This window comes from Python bivittatus, unplaced genomic scaffold (genome assembly GCF_059951505.1).
Source record: "Python bivittatus isolate LINGU-HERP-01145 unplaced genomic scaffold, Pbiv_v1 ctg000010_np1212, whole genome shotgun sequence".
NCBI classification, from domain to species: Eukaryota; Metazoa; Chordata; class Lepidosauria; order Squamata; family Pythonidae; genus Python; species Python bivittatus.
This window is the reverse complement of record NW_028277029.1, coordinates 3171653-3195199: the sequence shown is the minus strand read 5'-3', so window position 1 is coordinate 3195199 and position 23547 is coordinate 3171653. Positions and strand designations below refer to the sequence as shown.

The window sequence follows — 23547 nt, the reverse complement described above, 5'->3', positions numbered from 1 at the left end:
TAAACTGGGAGAAGACAAGAAGACAATATTATTTAAAAGTTCCATGATGGATATCCACTATTGAAGCCTTTTCTTATTCAATAACATATAAAAAGGAACAAACAGTTAGATATACTGAGATATTGAATGAAAAAGGTGAACTTAAAACTATGCAAGCGTTGGAAGAACAAGGTATAAAAATGAACTGGTTCTCATATTTGCAAATACAATCTAGATTCGATAAAGATTTTAAAGCAGAAGGTATTTATGATGAGCTGACTGTTTTAGACAAAATTTTGATGGGTACTGATGAAAAGGTGATTTAAAAACTTTATGGACATTTACTAGAATTTAAGATGGAGGAAGAACAGGTTAAAGATACAATGATCGCATGGGGGAAAAATTTTGGATACGGAATTGATTTAGAGAAGTGGCAAAAATTATGGTCTCAAAACTATAAAATGACAATGTCAACTGCATATAAAGAAAACTTGTATAAGATGTTTTACAGGTGGCATTTACCTCCAGCAAGGATTGCGAGAATGTACAAGAACAAGTCTGATAAATGTTGGAAGTGTCATCAGAAGCCCGGTACATACTACCATATGTGGTGGACATGCCCAGAAGCTAAAAGATATTGGATTAAAATCCACACATGGTTGGAAAAAATGATAAAACAACATATAGACTTTAAACCAGAGACATTCCTATTAGGAATTATACCTGAAACATATAGTAAAGAATTGAAATATCTGCTTGTAAATGTTCTGACAGCGGCTAGAATTGTATTTGCTAAAAATTGGAAAAATGAAAAAGTACCTATGCAGGAGGAAGTCATTAAGAAAATTATGGAATGTGCAGAGATGAGTAAATTAACATCTGAAATTAGAGAGCAAGAAGATAAACAATTTTATATGATATGGGATTTGTTTTATCAATGGTTGGATGAAAAGATATAGTAATGTAATAGATCAGCAAATTATATAATAGAAACTTGACAAACTGATATAAGTTATTATATATATATATATATATATATATATATATATATATATATATAATTAATGGATAAAAATGATATAAATCCTATTATGAAAGCTGGTGTTATAGACTAGTAACAAATGAATAATAATTGATAATTGATAAATATATAAATATGTGTTGTATAGATGACATGAGATTCTATATAAATGATGAGTGAAGATTATGAAAGGATGGCACAAATGATTGGTAACTGGCTGACACACGGTTTAAAATGGAAGATGGTTTTTTTTATGCTTTTTATGTTATTGTTTGTTTGTGTTTGTTGTAAAAAATAAAAAATTTATTAAAAAAAAAAAAAAAAGATGTCACCTGCAAAAATTTGGCCAGTGGTGCAGGTGGTCTCCTACTTACCCAAGCCCTGTCTCACCTTGTACGTTCCCATATCATTTTAGGGCAAAGCCCATAGTTAGGAACCTCCAGATTTCTTGAACTCGCGTTCTCAAGACTTTCCGCACGAATGGCCACACATTTTTCACAATCATCAAATTCTCCTTATGCCAAAATTGGTACAAGATGAAACACTTTCAGGCAAAGTAACCTCTGTTCAGAGATAACTTTGCCTGATCAGGAACGCGTGTGTGGTGGGGAGTATTATTATAAGGCAAATGATTGTGAAGTTCCTTTGAAATTCGACCTCTATTTATTACAGTCTATGGCTTAAATTTGTCAGCCAGAAGTGGAGACTTACAGCATCGTGCCAAGGCAATTTGGCAGGATTCCCCCTACGTCAATAATTTCACTGCAACTCTGCACTGGTTTGCTTGAAAAACACACCGGCCTTGGAAAAGTCTTTTCCTAATTGCTTGGCAGGTCCCAAAAGCTGCACAGGAGAAGCAAAGAGTTCCAACATTTTTTTTTTACTGTAAAGAGTTTATGGGTGGGATGAATTCAGGTGATGACTTTTCAAATCAGGAAATCCAGCGATGGAGAAAGATTAGCAGATTCTCTTCCCTGCTTTCCTTGGGAAAGGTAACCCCCCACCAGATCAACGCTAAAGGAATGCTAAAAGTCAGCATAATAAAAATAAAATCGGATACTTGATACAGAACGCAGCACTCAAAGGCTTGACACCAAATCCAGCCTCCGCATCACCAAAACCACTTTGCTATTTTCTCAGAGCGTGTCAGGATGCGAAGGGTGCGTCTGCCAGCCAACACTGATAAAAACAACACAACTGACAGGCACTAGCACAGGTAAGGCCAGTGTATGAGGCCAGACTCAGACAACACGCTGACCCAACATTTAATCGGGGAAGCTCGAAAAGGGCTTTCCAAACCTAATCAGGGGTTGCTGTGACGTTGGAAAGAGAGGAAAAGCTACGTGTGATTTGGAGATTAAAATACTCAACCATCATGAGCAATTCTAGCAAGTCTCAGTTGTTTTTTTCAGCAGATGGCAAGGGGACATGATGTTGTTTTGTTCAAGGGTTCAAGGGTTCCTGGGAAGATGCTGCCCGCTCATGACGTGGCCTGGAAGCTAGACATTTGTGCAGAAAGAGGAGGGAAGAGAGAGGAAGCAAAACAGGAGGGAGGGGGTCTCATCAGCTGCGTTGGACCGAGGGGACGTAGCTGCTGAAGCTACTGGAAGCTTCTCACACCAACCAGAAATTGACAATATTGTTGCCTTTCCACTCTGCTCCTGCCTTCCCACAGTGGGGAGGGAGGCAGAGAAGAGGGCACCACGTCCTTCTCCTGGCTGATGCTCATTTATCATCCAATCTAGACCAGAAAGTATTTAAAACAACCCAGAACAATCTCAGGTGCAACTTAAAATGAAAATAGTTGGGAGATATGAAGATGGGGAGCCCGAGAACGCTCTACTATATGCTGCACTTTCTTATCATCACCACCACCGTCTTATCATTTCCTTTTCAGTTCCTTCCGTAGCCTTCCACATTACTGTTTTATTGAAATTGCTCAAAAATACATGTTTAAAACATAAAAAAGAAAGAAAGAAAGAAAGAAAGAAAGAAAGAAAGAAAGAAAGAAAGAAAGAAAGAAAGAAAGAAAGAAAGAAAGAAAATAGAGTCTCTGGATACCTAAACCAGGCTACAAAGGAGTTTAAAAAAGCACAAACCCACTCTTTTGATAAGCAAAGGCAAACTTTAACATGCTATTTCAAGTAATCTAAAGATATTTTTCAATTTGCTATTGATTCCTATGGTGTTCTTAAAAGCCAATGATGTAATGATGAGATTCACCCATGCAGCAAGCCTTAAATTTGCGACTCAAGTAGAATTAGGGAGAAAAATTGCCCCACATTTCAGTTACAAGCAATGTTCAAAGGCCACCAGGTGCAAGAGATGGCAACTAGCCCCCCATGGACATCCAACTTGCTTGCTAGATCATCTTCCAGCTCTTCCATCAAGATTTCTGGAACTCATTCCATCAAGATTTTTACCTCATTCATTCATTCATTCATTCATTCATTCATTCATTCACTCCAGACTTAACTTTTCATGTTAGAGATGGTGCATCACCATAATGATAATAGAAGTATTACTAGTAATAACTCCAGTGTGTCCTCCTCACAGCCAACAACATATACCCAGTTTAGTGAAGGCATCCTCCATTAAGCATAACAAATTTTTAAAAAACATGGAAATGAACAGTCAACTCCAGCTCAACTAGCTCTTTTTTAAGGTTGGATGCCACATGGATCCACTTCTGATGGCTTCCTTCTCTTTGAATCCACGCAAAGCCCAGAATCTCCCTAGTCCTAAATCCAATTCCTTAACCGCTCCATCACACTGGCACCGTATGGGGCATTTTTCTAATCCAAAGGCGAATCTCTGATTAGGTCTACAGACTAAGATGTTCTGTTTGTGCAAACTGGCATTACCAAACACTACTTTAGAAAGCCACCTTCCCAGGGAATTATTACCTTAATAATTATAACCTTAAAGGGATCAGGAGCTTCAGTGACCCTGAGAGTAATGCCCAAGGGAACATGAATTCCATCCTGGTCAAGATGAAAGGGCAAGGGGAATATGGGAGTGAGGGCATGGCAGAAGCCACTAGGAAAAGGAACTTCAAACCACACCCAGAAGAAGCTAACAGCAAGTTGACAGTTCTGCCTTGTTGCCCAAAACACTTTAGGATTAAAAAATAATCCAAATAATGCAAATGGATACCAGAAAGCTTCTAGCAAGTGTAAGCAAAACCTTCCAATCTTGAAACGGGCTGTTCTACATATTCCAGAAGAAGTCCAACATCAAAAGACCCATTCCAAAAATTCTAGCGCAGAGCATCTGCAGTGAGCATGTTTCAAAGCTGAAACCCTCCTGGTGTTCCTGAAACAGCCCATTCCAAGATCAAGTTGGCTGTGTTGGGATGTCCTCCAGTGAAACATTTACCACCTTCCAGTGTTCTACTCAATCCTTCAATTGTTGGTAAGTCACATGCTGTGTTTCCTCCAGTCCCACCCCAATGGCTTCCAGGAATTTGGCAGGACATGTTCAGGTGCAGGCCAGACGGCCGTCTGCTGAAAACACTTCAGTTTAGATCCCTGCACTGAGAAGAAGGTCGGATAGGATGGCTAGCTCTTGGATCCTATGAACTCTCAAGACTGCAGTCTCTCAGCATCCTTTGTGCAAGAGCTCATGAGATATATAGAGGCTTGGAAAGCTATGAAAAGCTGAACACCATTATCCACCTTCCATCAGGTGACACATTGGAAATAAAACTGTTTTCACAGCTTCACATCACAGGGAGCAAAATAATAAAAAAAAAAAGTCTGCATGGCAGAAAGTCAGCACTGATATGGAGCTGCTAAACCGGCTGCATTTGCAGAAAGACACCACAGAATTAAAGGGCATCCGTCATCTGGTGCATAAAAGTTGTAAGCGCAACCTTTTCATCTTACTGAACAAGGTTACCAACGGTCTGTCATCACCCAGTGATAAATTTCGTAGGATAACAGGAAATGGTATAAACAGTGCTGCTATTTGCAATCTGGGAGGTCGCCATGTCCTCAAACTGGTATTTTCTCTTTGGCTTCACAAGAAACTGATTGTTTTGACTATCAATCAGCATTACAGGGTCGTTTTAACCTTCTGGAAAGAGAAACTGAATTCTGAAATCTATATTTCCTCACCCACAATCTGGAATGCTTTATTTTATGGGTAATAGCACAAAGAGGGCTTCGGTCGTTGCAGAAGCAGCTGAAAGAATTCTCCAACCGTCTGGAAAACCCAAATCCATTTCTTATTGCTGAAACGAGGGAGGTGTTCCTGCATCCGGTGGGAGTAACCAGTGCCAGATACGGAGCAAAGCAAACTGTAAGTTGAGGTTCTGACAACACTGGTAGAACGGTTTTAACTAAGCAATATGTGAAAACACATATCCTCTTCTTGCCCATTTTTCTTTGTATCATCTGAGTGAGCAACTCCAACATTTAAAGTATTTTTACATCTACATAATCAGATCATTGAATGGGGAGACAGCATACTGCAAAATAAAACAACCCTTTATTTCCAAGAGTATCTGTGAGCCCTAGAGATATCCCCCCAAAATTACAGAGCTCAGTGATTTCTTTTACATGGTCAGAAAGAGGACTGGGGGGCAGAAGAGATGGCCTTGCTAACTTGCCTCTTTCAACCAGCTGAGCCCACCACAATAGCCATTTTGTGAAATTATCCACAGCTTGCATTCAGAATGCTAAATGTGCCCCCAAAGCTAAGGGACCCTTGATTTTATGGTCTATAAATGGCACCATTGAAATTTTATAATATTTCAACGGGAGGTTGAAATTTGTAACCCACCCATCCTTGTCAGCTCGTCCTATTTTGGTAATTGTCATCAGCAAGGCTTAAATATTAGTGGGGCTTCCAAACAGCTGAGCATCTCTAAAGGGAGACCTTTAAAGGCCAGTTATAAGCCACTGTAGTGGAGCAACCTGAGATCACATGATTGTCTGCAGTAGGCTGGAGAATAGCTTGTGTGAACTTCATACGTTCAGTTCCATCCATCCAGTCTGGGAATATTCATTGTAGGATCTCAAACCACAGTTTCTCAAACTGTGAATCACAACTCCCTAAAGCAGTGTTTCTCAACCTCAGCAACTTTACAACGTGTGGACTCCAACTCCCAGAATTCCCCAGCTAGTCACTGTCCTACAGGGCTGTGAGCAAATCTGAGAGGGGGCTGTACGTGTTCCTACTCTGCCTGGATATGGGCTGCCTTCACCAACCAGATCTCTCCCTGAATGGGCTTTGAACAACAGCTCCCGCAACATCCCCAACCTGCTGCTGAGCACTGTCCAAGGCTCTCTTGCCTAGTCTCACCTTCCCTGTCTTCCAAGGACAACACCTTCTTCTTGGAGGCACCACTCTGGACCCAGGAGGTAAGCTTGCACAGCTGTTCCAGGAGGTCCAAGCACTCCACTTCTACTTCTTGCAGGATGACACCTCGCGATGGAGAGCCAGCATGCTTAGGTTGTTGGAAGAGTGCACAAATCTGGCTTGACTATGCACAGCACATTGGTGTCAGAACATGAGCCTTCTCTGCCTGGACAAGCCAACAGATGACTTTTCTGGGCAGAGCAGGAGACCTACCTGACAGGAGGAGTCCTGCCAAAGCACAATCTGACTGTTTCGCCTGAGAGGGGGCTATCACAAAAAAATCATTGATTATTTTAGGAGTGCCACAAATTTGAGAACCTCTGCCTTAGAATAGCCACAGGTTGACCCATTGCATGCTAAGACATAGTTTGTTTTAACCATGGGCTTACTATCAAGCCACAATGGCCTGATTAATGCATGAGAAATCATAAACCATAGCTTACAGACCACAATAACCATGTTCACTCATTTCATTAAACCAAAACCGAACAGAGCTTAGAATAAAATGTCAATCCAGCCATCTTTCCAGCCTTATCTACCTTTCAGATTGCCTCCAGGGCTACCCAGGAGGAAAAAAAAAAAGGGGTGGGGGGCAGGGAACACGACAAGATACACATTTCTTGGAATCATCTTTAGTCACATATAACTCAGATTTTCCCTTGCTTCTGTTTGGAAAGAGATTTGTTAAAGGCTACTTAAAAAATAATACAATCCTCTGTTCAAGAAAATGAAATGTAGAATCATCAGACCCAAACAATCTTTTCTCTTCCAAATTAAAGGTTTCAGAGAAGAGAAATTACTTCGGAATACACAATTTATTTACCCAGATGCACTGTCCAGCTCACAAGAAGAGGAAAACCTGCCATAAATGAGCTGATGCTGGGATAGAAAGGATCAATAGTGATGATTACTTGGAGTTACTTTAGCATTTCACCTGAATCCCAATTTAACCTCGGAGGATGCTGCTGTGACATTTCATGAACCATGGCAAGCAATTATTCTGTATAGTCACATCAGCCTCAGGGCAGCAATAACCCAACTAACTGAACAATGGGATGAGCAAGCAGAGCTGCTGTCAAGCAGGTTAGGCATGACAGAGCTAAATAACGTTCCCTTTTATTCGTCCTTTTGATTCTTCACACATTAAAGAAGAGACAACTCTTGTGCTCTGAAAAACATTTCTCTCAACACACCCACAGATACCCACAAATGATTACAGATTTCTGAAAGCTCTTTTGTGTTCTCACTACACCTTTATGCAAGGCTAGCCGAAGATATATTGCTACTTGGAGCAAAATAAAACTAGAATGTCCATACTCTCCTTAAAGTCAATAGGCACATCCTGGTTCCTTCATAATCACTATTCACTGGTGAGTCAACATGCAACTATCTACAATCTATACAATCCTACTTTCATATGGACTACCAACAACTTAGATGGCATCAATACATTTTAGCTCTTCATCCAACTCCACCTTCACTTATCTGAATATATTCATCAGTTCCTATTTCACAAGATGAGACCGTCTTCATTCAGCTTGATTAAGTCCTTCTTTTCCACAGATACACAACGTATCTATTTTGATTTCATTGATTAATTTAGACTGTTTCCCAACTTCCACCTCCAACATCATCCCCAGATGGGCCCTGTAGATATTGACTTATGCTGTCCATTATGGCTTTGGTCAACTGAAGCTCTTATAGAACATTTTTTACTAAGACCGAGAAGATGTAGACCGGTTTACGAGCCTTAATCACCTCCACGTCACATGCAGCGTTCCCTATTAAGAGTAAAGACAGTATCAGTTGGTTTTTGGACATTTTGGCCAGTGTGACTCAAGCTCAAAGAAAGACCAGTTTCAACCCAAACACACTCACATTGTTCTATGCAAGCCAGGATCTCTAAGTTGGATATTCCTTTGCATATTGCAAGCATTCACTAACTAGAAAATTCATGCAGTGTACTGATATGTTCAAGATAAAGGATTTCTCCTAATTCAAGAACATTCATTTCAATGAAAAACAAAAGACTCAGTAAAGCAATTTTCAACTAACCCAAAGCAGGCAAGAGAAATAAAGCCAAGATCATATTCCATAATTAGCTCTTTTTTACCTCCAGCAAGAGTGGGCAACTTTTGATGGCTTAACAGATTTTTGATGGGGGCAGGGATCTGATTTTGGAGCGAGTTTGGAGATTTCCTTTTTTTAAGCTTCAACATGCCGACCCTAGACATTAATTCCACTTTTCATCTGTTGCCCAGTTCAAAATGGAAGGAAACTGTGTTGTCTATTGGCAGCAATCATGGTCAGAGGCAGAGACGTGCCATGATGTCAGCCCCACCAGGTTGACCAGACCAGGAAATCAACTTTACAGGAAAGCTAGAACTACTTTAATTAATTCAGCACTGTTAATTTTATGGGTAATAGTGCTGAACTGGCTTCATTTTATAAACTTCAAGAGGTAAGACCACTGGTCCATATTTTTTTTTAAAAAAAAGTTTGCCCAAAGATAGCCATTTAATTTAGTTTGCCCTACCCATTCCCTATAATTTCTTATTCAGCAACATCATACAGCCAATCAGATTGATTATGCCAGGCGGTACATGCAGGCCAGTTGCTACATGATCCCTGATAGGCTAGCCTTATTTACATCATTGATCCAAGGAAAGAGAAAAAGTTTAAAAAAAAAAAAAAAAGGAAATAACCTGAAAGGGGATAAAGTGGTGATGAATGAACCAGGAAAAAAAAGTGGCAGTGAGCAAGATTGAATATTCTATTTTTGGAAAAAATGTTACTTTAACCCTCCCTTGCAACCCGTTTTCAAGTTCAAGATCAGAGTTTCTCAACCTTGGCAACTTTAAGACGTGTGGACTTCAACTCCCAGAATTCCCCAGCCAGCATGGCTGGCTGGGGAATTCTGGGAGTTGAAGTCCACACGTCTTAAAGTTGCCAAGGTTGAGAAACTCTGCTCGAGATTAACTTAGGGGATGTTCCTTAGAGCTGTGCAATATTTTATTGAAATGATTATCACTAGTAAGAGTAACACTTTCAAACAACAAATCAAACCAAAGGTGTTAATGATTGCTAAACTGAATTTAAAATGTATGTGTATTTCTAAAACATTCATTCTTTCATTCAGCAATAGATGCTGAGAACATGGATAATGGTGAAGAATGAGACACAGCTGGGTCCATGGGGCAACATGCCAGTTTATTCCAAGGCCCTTTCATAAACTGAAATGCTCGATTTTCTTCACTGTGTAGTGAAGACACCCAACCCAATTTTTACTCATCTGTAGTGTCTGAGTCACTGGCAAACACACCACAGCACTCCAAGCTCATTACTCATGCGGTATAAAGTTCTCCAGAAAATGGAGCGATGCAATCTGATTTCTAAATCTAAATCTCTCTGAGAACGGCTCAGAAATGCATTTTTTTCACAGCTACGCTTCCGTTTAACTCATTCATGGAATACCTTGCTCAGAGATTTTGTCCATATTGCACCAACCGAAGTCATGCACAGATAGGCTGATCATGTACGTTCCCATGTGCCCTGTATCTTGAAGCACAAATAAGGCTGATGAAATTCCTCACCGAAGCAAGGCAAGAACCTGATAAAGTATGGAGGCCCGCCAAGCTCTCCGCTCCATCCGACTGATTTTTTTTTAATTAGAAAAAAAATACAAGTGAAGATGCCATACTGTAACGCAGAGCACCAATTCCTTGCATCACCTTCATTATAATTCTGATTTTGGGTCCCACATAGGCAAATGGACATGGTGTGTGGTACAGTGCCAAGTTTTGTTTGGAAATTTCCCCCTCCTGTCTAGGAAAAACGAAGTGCTCAAAGGAACAACAAGGGGAGAATCCCGTAGAACCCAGGAAAACAGTTCTACTACAAAACCAATGAGTAGGTGCCTCCCAATCTTAAGGCCATGAAAAGAAGCAGCTGAATTTCCACTGCCTTCAAAAGGCAGCAGGGAAAGCATGGTTTTGACCTAAGTATTCCAAAGCAGGCGGGTCTTTGGCATACACATGGCTTCTGTTGCACCTACGATAAAGCAACTAGGTGGTCTCCGCGAGATTCTGCCATGAGCAAGTCCCTGAACATGGGGCGAAGGGTCTGGAGAGTTGAGATGTATTGGCATGGATGGAGAGACATCTGACAGTGGCAGTGATGATGGCCTCATCAGTCTGCCTTCTAAGAAATGGGTGTTTTGCAATAACCGTAACGCAGATGGCCAAAAAGCCCCACCCTCATGGCGGTCACCCCTGCTGATGATTTCAACATTTCAAATCTGCCCCTTGCCCAAAAGTCTCGGTTGCACAAGTTCACCACTTATGCGATCAACAGGACAAGACTGGAAGGGGAAAGTGAGTGCCAACAACCTGTAATGTAATTGTTATACAATTTTATCAAATTTAGGTGGTTCATTACCAGTCAGGTGGAGGAAAGAAATCTATCTGGGCCAAGAGTGCTTGGTTTTAAAGCAAAACATGCAGGGGGCATAAAAGCAAAATTTGGTGGGATGGAAAAAAAAGTTGGGAATATGGTCATTTCTGGATACAAACTACTGTATACAGAATGGACAGGGAAGAGTAAATTCCAAGTAGCAAGAACATCTTGAGTTCTGATGAGAAGACATTGCATAAGTCCAGAGAAAGGCTACCAAGATGGTGAAAAGACTGGAAATCAAGTCCTATGAGGAACAGTCAAAAGACCTAGGTATGTGTCTGCCTTGCGAGGTAGTCCTGACAAGAAGCACACCCAGAAGTACCAGCTCTACTTTATTGTAATGTTACATCAACAGAACCTTGCAAGTCTGAAGGTACATCTCTCTTCCCTCACCTTTACAGCCCAAGAAACTAGGGAGGGTCCCTTCGGAGACGTTTGCCAGGCCCCCATTCCTTCTGCAGGCTCAGCTGCTGCTTATCTGACCATTGTCAATTCTGCGGCTCTTCCTTCTGTCTCCCAAGTCCATTCCCACAGACTATTACAGTATGCTTAGCTTGCGGTAGAGAAGGTTGAGAGGGGCTCTGATAGCTGTCTTCAGATACCTGAAGGGCAACCCCATTGTAGTGTTCAGACTTATTCTCACTTGCTCCAGAGGGGAAGACTAGAGCTAATAGGATGAAACTTAAAGGCTGTAGATACAGATGAGACCTGAGGAAGAACGTCTTGACAGGAAGAGCTGTCAATCAGTGGAATAGGTTACCACATGGAGGTGCTTCTTCCCCTTCACAGGAGGTTTTCCAACAGAGGCTGGAGAGTCCTCTATCAGGGATGGTGTGGGGAATCCTGCAGGGTCCAGGGGGTTGGACGGGATGACTTTTGAGTCCCTTCCAACTCTATGATTCTCTGACATGGAGAGACTTTCCTTCCATGAATTTCCCTGTCCTTTTAAAGCCATCAAAATAATCAGAACACCTTCTAAACAGAAATCCATAGATTAATTGTGTTTACCATCCATTTTGTTGTGGACTTCCTTGCAATCAGCTGGATGGCCAAGAGTTCTAGCATAACAAGAAAGACGGACAACCTGACCATCCATTTTCCCAATGCAGCGCAACATTACTAGTCCCTCGGGTTCTCTGAACAGTTCAACCCTGAGCTAGAGATATTCTCTTCTACTGATTCCAACAAATGTTTGGTGTTTAAACTCATATGATATTAAGATAGGTTTAATCTGAAGGGCTTCTGTTTTTTCCTTTCTTATTGCTTATGTTATTTGTAAAATACTTGGTTAGGACATTATTTTAGTGAACATGCAGAATAGAGTTTCATGAATTGATGTTGACGAATGTCTCCTTTCAAGGGAAACTGGAATTCATGTGATCAGGTAGAAACTCTTTCTTTCCTTAACCCCCGACTTGAAATAGAAACCATCTGAATCTAACTGCCACTGTTTGCTCACTCATATTACTCAAGGCCTTCCAGTCTACTTTGTAGAAAAATATTGTGGCTGTTAAGAACCTCGACTGCCAAACAGAAGGTCAAGAATCTAAGGACTAAAACAATAGATGTTGCTAGTCTTGAAAGCTTGACTACCTATGTCCTCCTACAAATGGATCTTGAGCTTCTCTGGAGGTTCTAGAAGAGGAGCACAGCTGTTGTATCCCGTTGACCAAAGAACAGCACACTCCATCTGGGACAGTTGTTGTCTTCTACTGAGCATGCAGCCTTGGAAAAATGTAGAGAGCAAAGATGACCTTGAGAGAGATATGCAAGATCCATTAATAGCACAACAAGGGATGAAAAATACCTTAAATTCTCAACAAACAGATAGCATTCGTAAGTGGCTCAGACAGACACCTCCCTAATTCACTGAAAGGAGGAGGAGACCCAGCACAATCAGACTTGCAAGATTCTGTTAATCTGGCCAATCTCAATAAAAGTAGTTTTAGCCATTCTGTGGAATCGATTCCTTGGCCTGGTCTACATGGTGGGGCTGACAGGAGGACCCATGTGAAACAGGGAGGGAGGAGGGAAGACGACACTCAGCTAGACAGCCAGATCAGACAAATCAACCCTGGCAATCAATGACATGACAGATGTTGCAGCCAGATTGCCCTCACCTCCCATTGCTAATCCAGGAGCATCACTGTATACTAGCAGTTGCAGACACATTGCAATGGATTTCACCTTTCCCCTTCAAATAAATGAATAAGCAGACAGGAAAATCCAATGAAGGTCATCTCTAGCCATGACAAGGGCTAAACAGATGTTTCTGTTAACCTTTCTCTTTCATTTGTACTCTCACTGCTTTCATCAGGATGACCAAAGCAGCGTCGCAGCGTCGTGCCACCTGCTCTACCCCTTCTTGACGAGGTGCAACATCGTGATGCCTGTAGAAAAGGGATGTGGCTCGCGATGTGACCCCACAACCCTGCTTGCACCACTCAGAAGCCCCTGCCCCCACTGTGTCTCCCCACCTGAAATTTAGATTACCAAATCTTTGAGAAATGTGCTTGTGTTTCCCTATAAAACACAATGTTTGTTGATGCCCGGCCCAAATCATCTTTCAGGGGCATTCACCATGGCATAAAATAGACAACATGTCTACTGTTTAAACCTTCTTAGTGTTGAAGTCAGATATAATATTACATACTGCTTTCCTGTATTTTCCTGGCTTTTTATTGCACTTAAGCATTGTTGCATAAAACTGATCTGCTTCTGTGCCTATAAGTGGCAGCCACAAGAATTGGTGCCGTTTCAAGAAGCGTCCACGTTTGCTCAGGTCTCTTTTCCTACACTTGGTGGGGAGAATGCCATTGTTCAGTTATTCAGTTTCTAAATAACCGACTCTGCCACGCAGGTGAGTGCAAAGCATTGCATAACATTTTACAGAAAGGATAGAAGCTGAATACCAAATGAATTCAGATGGTCACGCTCCCACGGTTCATCCGAAAGTAGGAATTTAAGATTTTAATCATGCTCTTTGCAAGTTGGAGGGAAAAGAATCTGCCATAATGGTTCAGAATATTCCCAGCCAACAGTCTGGGAATATAAATGCGTTTAAAAGCCCACTCAGGAGGCATAAAACTGCACTACGTAAAGAAAAGAATCTGTCTTGTTCAAGCAATTGGCCTGTCAGAATTATAGCAACTTTGCCAGGTTTTAGGAAACGTTCCAGAACAAGTAGAGCTTACAAACCAGGCCTTCCCACTACAAAGGACAAGTAACGGCATTAGTGAGTAATCCCTTCACTATTTTGCCTCCTTATTTTGAAACCATGTCCACAGGATGGGCATCTGTGGCCGGGATCCAAAAAGTTAAGATGGTGGGCATAAACCCACAACGCTTGCGACATCAGGGCAGGGTTCCCATTGCACAATTGTGGCTTCCAACTTGACCTTTTTTCCCCCTCCCAAAAATGCTCCTGTCCAAATAATAATAGTCCTTATGGATTGCGCCCCATCACCCAAGCAACACAGCACAGCCTAAAACCACCAATCCTGGTCATAATTAGTTTTATTGGTGGATCACTTTGGGGGTAATCCTGGATAATCCTAGGCCAGGGTCTTCTCCTGCAACTGGTAACTACCCAACTGCAAAACAAAGCAACAAAATCATAATAATGTGAGAAATGAAATTCTTGGTTATTTGTCTTGGCTGCTTAACCACATACCTTGGCATCAGATGTTGTCTTTCTCCTCAAGCGCGTTTTGACAAAGCTGGTCCTTGAGACTATTTTGTAATGCCAATAGAAGCATATTCAGCAAATATATTCTCTAATGCATGGTTTCTCAACCTCGGCAACTTTAAGATGTGTGGACTTCAACTCCCAGGGTTCTCCAGCCAGCATGCTGGTGTTGACGTCCACACATCTTAAAGTTGCTGAGGTTGAGAAATACTGCTTTAATGATTAAAACTGTATATAAAACAAAGTTAAAACCAATAAATGTACAACAAAGAATAATACTGTCAAAACTGAATGCCACCAGAACACAGAACTAACTAAAATCCAGGAAATTTCAACCAAACCAAGAATAGAATGGTATTTAAAATGCCCAGGAGGATAGGTTTATTGGTAAGGAATATTAAACAGGGCCTCAAACATGTTTCTCAAGACAGATCATTCAACAAAGGTAGGACCCACACCATAATGACTTTCTATCTTGTGGCCGTATCTGGATGTCAGACAGGGGGGTACAGGTGATTTCAAGCTATATAAGATTCCAATAGAAGAGATATAAGGTTCATCTAGTAAGAGAAACAATTTCCAAATCATGTACAACTTCACATATCAGGAACAGGCACTGGATTTTAAAGTTTCAGAAGTCAATGCAGTACAGGGAAAATACTAAAATATTCTACATAAATGATAGTTTGTAGATTGCCTCCATGCAATACTTAATCCATCTGAGAAGGTACCAGAACATGGGCCACTGAAGCTCATTGTCCCGCCTGATGACATTTGAGGTACCAACCTAAATTCCCCAATAAGCACTGAGATCATTTGAACCTCTAACAACAGGTGAGTTATTATCAACCAACCACACAGCTACACCAAACAGACACCCTACAAACTAAGAGTCTTGACAAAGCTTCTGTTTATTCAGGCTCACCCATCCCTCAGCTACAGCCAGGCACTGACCTGTCCGGAATGAAAATGGTGAAGGAATAATAATAATCATTTATTAAATTTATATGCCGCCCAACTCCCTGTGACTGTGTGCTTGTCCCTCTCATCTCAGAAGAACTTCAGATGAAGAAGAGGTGGAGTGACCACAAAGGCAGGATCCAGATGACTTGCAGGTAGAGGACGTGGACAAGACTGGACTGAGCAATTTTGCCAAGAAAGAATGAATGGATGAGGAGGAGGAATCGTTGCACTCCTCCTGCCTTCCTCCTCTGGGTCCCTGAGGATGCCAAAGGTTGAAAACACAAGAGACAAAATGGAGTGTCAGAGGAGAGGTCCTTCCAAGATGAAGACCTCCTACAGAGAATGGGCAACCAGTAACTTCTCGGCTCCTAGGAAGGTCTTCATGCAGCCTTTCAGCCAGCTCCTCATGGTTTTCAGAAGATGCCAGCAACGGCCATTCTTGGTGCAGTTATGAATAATATGAGAGGCAGCCAACTACAGCCAGATCTGCTCCTTCTGACCATGGCTTCAGGTTTTTTGTGTGCGTTCCTACAGCTTGGCAAACGGATATCCTGGCTTATCAGATTTGTTCCACCCCCTCTCTCTCTCAGCCGTAGGAAGAAGGCAGATCAATTTACTCTCTTCGTTCAAACACTAATTGTATTTGATAACAACAACTTTGCCTTTAACACAACTAAAATATAAAAGACAAAATTAATTTTGTTTTTAACAGCAATGAATGTTTGTTGTATATCTTAAAGTCAACTCTGTCCTTGTTCGCTGCAAACATCCATCACCCTGTTGCTTCCGCTTATTGCATTTGATAAGGAGGAATCTATCTTTGTTAGATGCCTTTGGCAAGAATGTTTCTGCCCTCACTATGAGATGTCTAACGTCCAGTGAGACTACATCTGCCTGTAATGCTTGAATTAATAGAAAGTTCAGACGTTTGTCCTTGAAACATGTCTGAAACTTCTCAGGAGCTTGGAGGTGGCTTTGATGTTATAACCATTCATAATACCCAGGCAGTCTTTTTAACTAAGTTTCTTGCTATCATTGTTATCTATATTTTTCTGATTTTTCTGGGGTTTTTTTCTCAATCATATTTAAGATGTAATTGAAGAATTTCAATTAAAAGCCTCGAGCGATTTGTAACATTTATGATCTGTGCCAGAGTTCATATTCTGCTAAAAGCCTTATGAAAGGTAACAGAGAAAAGCATCTACTGAATGTTGGACTCAAGACTTACCCCTTGGGTTTTCCATGGATCATCCAGAGCAAGAAGGGAGTGAAGGAATGGTTTCCTGAAGGAACTGTTTATGGTAATCCACTTTCATAATCCTGCCAAGAAAACTGCACAGCTGTATTCAGGAATCAGGCACTGAGTTGGATGTCAAGGCGATTTTACCAGCTTCATCAGGTGGCAACATCTAGCTTGTTGACCCCAGAAAACTAAGCAGAATCAGACTTGGATGGAAATCCTGCCAAGAAGACAGTCTGTTTGGGCCCATGTCTGTCAAGAGGGGCTGAGCACAAGATGAAAGCATTTTTATCTTTGGAGCATATACTCAGTGTCTGGTGGTGGACCCATCACTGACACGGCAGTTGTCAAGCAATGAGCTGCCCTGGATCTCAGTGACTCAGAATGAAAGGGGACAGTCCTTCTGAGGGCCCTCCAAAGCAGGTCTGAGACCATCCCTTCAGACAGAGGTAGAGGAAAGAGGGAATGGCCTTGGAGGACAGGAGAAGAGCTGCGACCAAGTCAAGGGTCAGACAAGAGAGGCCTGAGCTCAGGTCAAGGAAACAACTTGAGAAAATGTCTCAGACAAGCCCCTCCTTAGTTCACATGAAGATAAAGGGAGGGGGAAGGGAAGCACACTATCGCTGTTACAGAAAAAGTAGTCCTGACCTAGGTGGCACTGGTTTCCTGGTTTGATCTACCTTGAAGGGCTGACAATAGAGTCCTGAATTGGCATTGAGATGGTGGAGCAGTTAACCACAGTATTCAGGTATGGACAAAACGGCAAACTATAATTAATGGAAGACTTCCAGGGAGAGATCTCTTGTATAAGAGGAGGAAAGAGAAGGGGTTGAATCTCTGTTTATTAAGCAATATAAGCGAGTAGAGTCTCTTTTGCATCCAGTGACTTCATGGAGACATCCATGTTGCTTTCTTGACAGCATTGTGAATGAGGCCACTGCCCTCTTCTGAGTTGTTTTTCCAACTTTCCAGCCCAGCCTCAGCCCTAGGATTCCCTGGTAGTCTCCCATCCAAGGATTAACAAGGCCCAAACTTGCCACTTATCTAAAAAAAAAAAAAAATTGAGATGTCCCTCAAGTTGAGCTCAACGTTGGTTGGCTGCATGGATAAATTAGTGCTGTTTTCTCAGCAACAAGGAGGAAGTGGTTTCCCATTGCCTTCCCTGAGGATTTTGTTTTTTTAATTTCCCAGTTTACCACACAGCCTTGGGACTCCTTTGGTAGTCTTGCCCCACAAGCCCAAAGACTTTCAAACAAAAAGAAGTCTGAACTATGCCCACTGACAGAGTGGGAATACTTCAATCTAAAAAAGCATCTACACCAGTGTTTCTCAACCTTGGCAACTTTAAGACGTGTGGACTTCAACTCCCAGAATTCCCCAGCCAGCATGGCTGGCTGGGGGAATTCTGGGAGTTGAAGTCCACACATCTTAAAGTTGCCAAGGTTGAGAAACATTGATTGATACCATACTGCAACATATTCTTACAAAACCCTACACAAATATTTTTATAACACCTGGTATATTTCAGTCTCAAATGCTTCTATTAACTTTCAGAGTTGATAAACAGCCAAGAATTGTCATCCAACCAGCCATTTTTTTGCATTCCCCTTTAATCAATTCCTCTCAAACCCGTAAGACGGCCAAGTCAACGGGGCCTTGCTTTACAATAAGGTACCCCCGGAAGCCTCATCAGCGTTTTTTTTCCCATCACTAATAACCGAAGAGAATTCTTAAATAACGATCCGTTAAATCTTGGAGATGTTCCAAATGCAGGAGAAGAAGAAAATACTGAACGGCAGCCAAAGTATAGGTTGTCTTTCCTTAGGGCAGCAACATCTCACATTAACAAGGAAGAAATGTAATCAATTGTCAGAAAAGGACAAGATCCCCCCCCCAAAAAAGTCATGTGCAATGTTGTTATGCACACCATAAAAACAATAAATAATTAAGTAATATGATTAAATCATACATAACTAAAATAATTAAAAATATAATATAAATATAAATAAAAAATCATCAAAATAAGGCACAATCAAAATATTATTTAAATAATTAGATAATAAAAATAAGGGTTTTATGCACACCATGAAAGCTGTGCCTCCGTTCCAGAGCCAAGCATACATTTAGCGGGCAGAAGATTCAAAGGGCAATCAACCGACGGGCCCACACAGATCTTATTCTATGGGGTTCAGACTTTCTATTGGGAACTGAACTCATGCCCCCTTGCACTTTAGATGACTAAGATCTGGCTATGTACATCTGATGATTCTCAACAAGGTTACAACCGGTCATGTAGAGGTAGTCCTCAACTTACGACCACAATGGGGACCGGAACTTCCATTGCTAAGCAAAGCAGTTGTTACGTGAGTCACACCCAATTTTATGACCTTTTTTGCCATGGTTGTTAAGTGAATCACCGCTGTAATTAAGTGAATCATGCAGTCATTAAGCAAATCTGGCTTCCTCCATTGACTTTGCTTGTCAGAAGCCCCCTGGGAAGGTCACAAATGGCAATCATGTGACCCTGGGATGCTGCAACCGTCGTAAATACATGCAGGTTGCCCACTGCCCAAATTGTGATTACGTGACTGTGGGGACACTGCGACTGTTGTAAGTGCAAGTCTTAGGTCACTTTTTTCAACACCGTTGTCACTTCCAATGGTCGTTAAACGAATGGTTGTAAGTTGAGGACTATCTGTACTTTCTTCCTGTGGTTAATATAACTGAAAACACCATACAGGATATTCGCCATGTAAAGGTTCAACTCTGGAATCCTTCATTAAAAGAGCTGGGAAAATCCTGCCACAGACTTTGGAAGGCAGCTTGGGAAAAACAGCACTAACCTGAAAAGAAATTAAAGATTTGATGTTTTAAAACCTCGTTTAAAACTTGAACAAGCTAGACACATTTTATAAACAGCTCCATGTCTAAACGTCACTGCCATGCTTCGGCCATTCCAAGAAGCCAATTACAATTTTTTTTACAAAGAGGTGTCATTACACAGAATAAGGAAACTGAAATCTCCTTATTAGTACAATGGAGTTAAAGGCTGAGACATCCTACCTGGTCCTCTGTGGCTCCCTGTGCAAAACCAATAGTATTTAAATGCACAGGCACCCCTCTCTGGAAAGGAAGAGTAAATTAACTGCGATATTTGACACTCATTTAAAAAGAGTTCTATTCATTTGACATGCAACCATGTTGATGTCACTCCGCTTTTCAGCAGCAGACGCAATTCCCAAATACTAAGCTGCCAAATTAATTCTCAATTAATTAATGAGAAAGGGAAAAAATACTGTCGTAACAATAATACAAATGGAATGGCACGAATACACAAAAAATTGCCCACTGCAAGGGTCAAATTAACTAGAGATTTCTATGACTTCAATAGGTGATTGTCAGATGGGGAAAATTAAAGTATTTCTCCCTCCCTAAGCCCAAAGTGTGCGAAGGTGCACGCATAGCCTTGTTTTTGAAGCAAAGCTAATCTGTAAGTCCATGATGTGACGTTGTTTACAGGTGCTGGACTTAAGACTGCCAACAGCAGCAATAATATTTAGCATTTATCTACCTAAAAACAAAGTACCCAAACTCTTCATGTTGGGATTTCCCTTTGCGTGGACTTCAACTGCCCCACATTTTGCACGCATTGGAACGGAAGAGAGAAGTCTGTAGGAAAGAGAAACTCCCTACCATATTTAAGTCAATGCCTGCCCAACTCAATATCAGGTTAATGTTAGCAGACATCTTTGCAAATGCTTCCAAGCTAGACAATTTGTACTATCAAATTAAGCCCAGAATGCATTTTTCTGACTTCCACAGAGGAATCATCAGAGGAGTTTTATTTCTTTTACTATATGTGAAACAGCCAGTTTGGTCTAGTGGTGGAGGCACCAGGCTACAATGCAGGAGACGGTGAGTTCAAGTCCCACCTGAGGCACGAAGGCCGGCCAGGTGGCTTTGGGTCAGTCCTTCTCTCTCAGCCCAACCCACCTCACGGGATTGTTGTTGTGGGGAAAATAGGAGGAGGAAGGAGTATGAGGTATGTTCACCGCCTTGAGTTATTTATAGAGAGCCCATTTGGTCTAGCGGTGAAGGCACCAGTCTGGAAAGCAGGAGACGGTGAGTTCCTGTCCCACCTTAGGCATCAAAGCCAGTTGGGTGACTTTGGGCCAGTCCCTCTCTCTCAGCCCAACTTACCTCACAGGGCTGTTGTTGGGGGGAAAATAGGAGGAGGAAGGAGTTTTATGTATGTTCGCTGCCTTGAGTTATTTATAAAAATAAGAAAGGCAGGATAAAAAAAATGTAAAAAAAAAAATCACCAACCAAAATAGCATATTTTAAGTACAAAACATCTCTCCTGTTGATCTCTCGCCTCCTTAGGCAATTATATAACTCCAGTCTTGCCCTTTGATTTATTTCATTTATGGCACAAAGACAGATCTTTTAATCCATGCATCTCATAATCCTGCCAGAGACCCAACGTTGCAGCTTTCAACGTGCACCTCAGCTAATCCAGGGCAAAGCAACTGATATCAACTTGATAAGCGCCGAAGCAAGAATCCAAGCTGGATTCTAAAGCCCTAACCAACACTAAGAATAAAAACCCACGATAATTACAACAAGGTTGCTTATTCATTCAAAACCCAAGGTGGTTTCATGGTGGTAAACTGACTTCATTCTTTAATTGCATGCTCTTGCTGGCAACGAGAGAGAAGTGAGAGCATTGGAGCACCAAGGCTCAGCCTCCTGCTTGTGTATGATTAAGCTAGGATTCTGCTTAAACTGGCAATGGGTGACTGTCACCCAGCAGTTCTCAGGCAGTCTACAAAACAGCAGCTAGAGGGTTTTAAAAATCTACAGTGATTATTAGTTTGAAGCCAGTTCTACAAAGCACATGGCCTAAGCATAATTTTTGTTATTATATCCCACGATTGCACTCCCGATTACAGAGTCAAAAGCTAAAGCAGTACGTACAGGGCAGTTATATCCACAACACTCCACAGTCGTCTTCTAAGTCTATCGCGCCCAGGCCAAATGGATTCTGTAATGCAGTGATGAGTGCAATAGGAAGATACTGTATAATTATCTTCAGGAGGTCCCCATAAGGTTTGTTTAATATATGGGGTTCAATAACATCAAGAAATAGTAGGCAACAGCAAATTATGGCATTCTCCAAGCACAAAGGATTCAAATCTGCAAACTGAGTAACACTTTGAGGTCAAACTACACCAGATCGCCAACGAACAAGCATCCAGGTATGGCAAAAGTACATCTATAAAGAAGCCGCCGGATCACCCACTCACAGGTTGGAAGAAATCATGGAGATCAGCTAGTCCAGTGTGGGGATCCAGTCCTGCAGCTCTTTAGACAAAACAAATAAACATAGGCTCATGAAATTAATAATGTATTTGATGCACTTCACTTTGTTCCTACTCTAGATTCAGAAGAAAAAGCTAAAGATTCCCTTCTTCCTGATCACATCCATGCAGTTCTTTAGGAAAGAAGAAAGCTTGGCTGGCTTCAAAGAGAGGGTTGGACCAATTCATGAAAGTCATGGGGATCAATGGCTCTCAGCCTTGATGGCAGCATGTCTGCCTCTGATGGCCATCAGCTGGGAGACCAATGGGTGTCTTGGGCAGTTGGTTGGCCACTGGGAGAAACTGCTTAATTTTTCAAGAACAATTGATCCTCTTTTCCAGAAATTCCTTTGGTCACCGTGAAAGGCAGGTGAATATATTTGCCCATATCTAGGACCACCTCTGGCTGTGAAAATCAATTCAAGCTTCCAAATGAAAGCATTTGCTGAAAAACCAAGCAGAGGAAGTTCAGAAGTCAGCTATAGTTAAGTAAAGATAGCAAGCTAAATAAATTTGACTTAGAAGAACCTGAGGGCATTTCTTACAGACACGGGCACCTTCTCAAACAATCTAGTCAACAGCTTGAGATGGTCAGACTGTGCACTCTCAAATGATAGATGAACGGATCTTTCAAACTTTGCAGTGTGTGGAGTTTCCCCTTCTTTTTTTTTTTTGCAAAATGGAGCAACCGTACAAAGGCTCTGTGCAGAAGGCCAGAACCTTTCAAGACGTTCTACAATGCCCAGGAAGAACAGAACCCTCTCAGGACACAAGCGAAGTTTCCCTCCCTTTTGCAATCTCTGTTACACTGCAGTTTGGGCAGAGAAGTTGTAGATGCGTTGAAGTGCCAGCTACCCAGCACTGCATCCTTGTTATCAAGGGATGAGGACTGGATATCTAAGCAATCCTGGTCTATCTGGGCTTATCACAGAAGGTTAGAACATTTCTCATTCAGATTTCACTTCCCTAGAAGCATATTACATGCATTTTCATTTCTGCTCCCAGCTGAGATCAACATCAGTCAATCTTGGAATGCAGGGATAAGGACCAGTGAGATTCAGGTTCACACATTACTCTAAACCACTATTTGCTTTAACAATGGTCTGTTGAGTAAGCTGCAATTACTGGGTTCAGAGCTAACACTAAGCCATCAATCTAGTGGTTCACAACCTACAGGAGTTGTGTTAATATATCATGCTTCATATTCCTACTTAATGCATTAAAAACTAGCACCTATGACACTCTTATTATTCTTAAGACCAGAGATGGATTGGAAGCTATCTATTTTTCATGTCTTTCTTCTTTTACTTTATCTCACGTTTCCTTTTCCTTTTCTTTATAATTTGTATTTTCAATTTCCTTTTTCATTTCTAACTTTTAACTTTGTAATTTTAAAATTTCAATAAAATATTATTAAAATATCTATCTATCTATCTATCTATCTATCTATCTATCTATCTATCTATCATGCTTCATG

General features: G+C 41.3%; 1 protein-coding gene across 2 annotated transcripts in view; it reads right to left on the bottom strand.

Moving 5' to 3' along the window:
• KIAA0930 (KIAA0930 ortholog) overlaps window positions 1-23547 on the bottom strand; it is a 61040-nt gene that overhangs the window by 23781 nt on the left and 13712 nt on the right. The gene's annotated exons all lie outside the window — the stretch shown is intronic.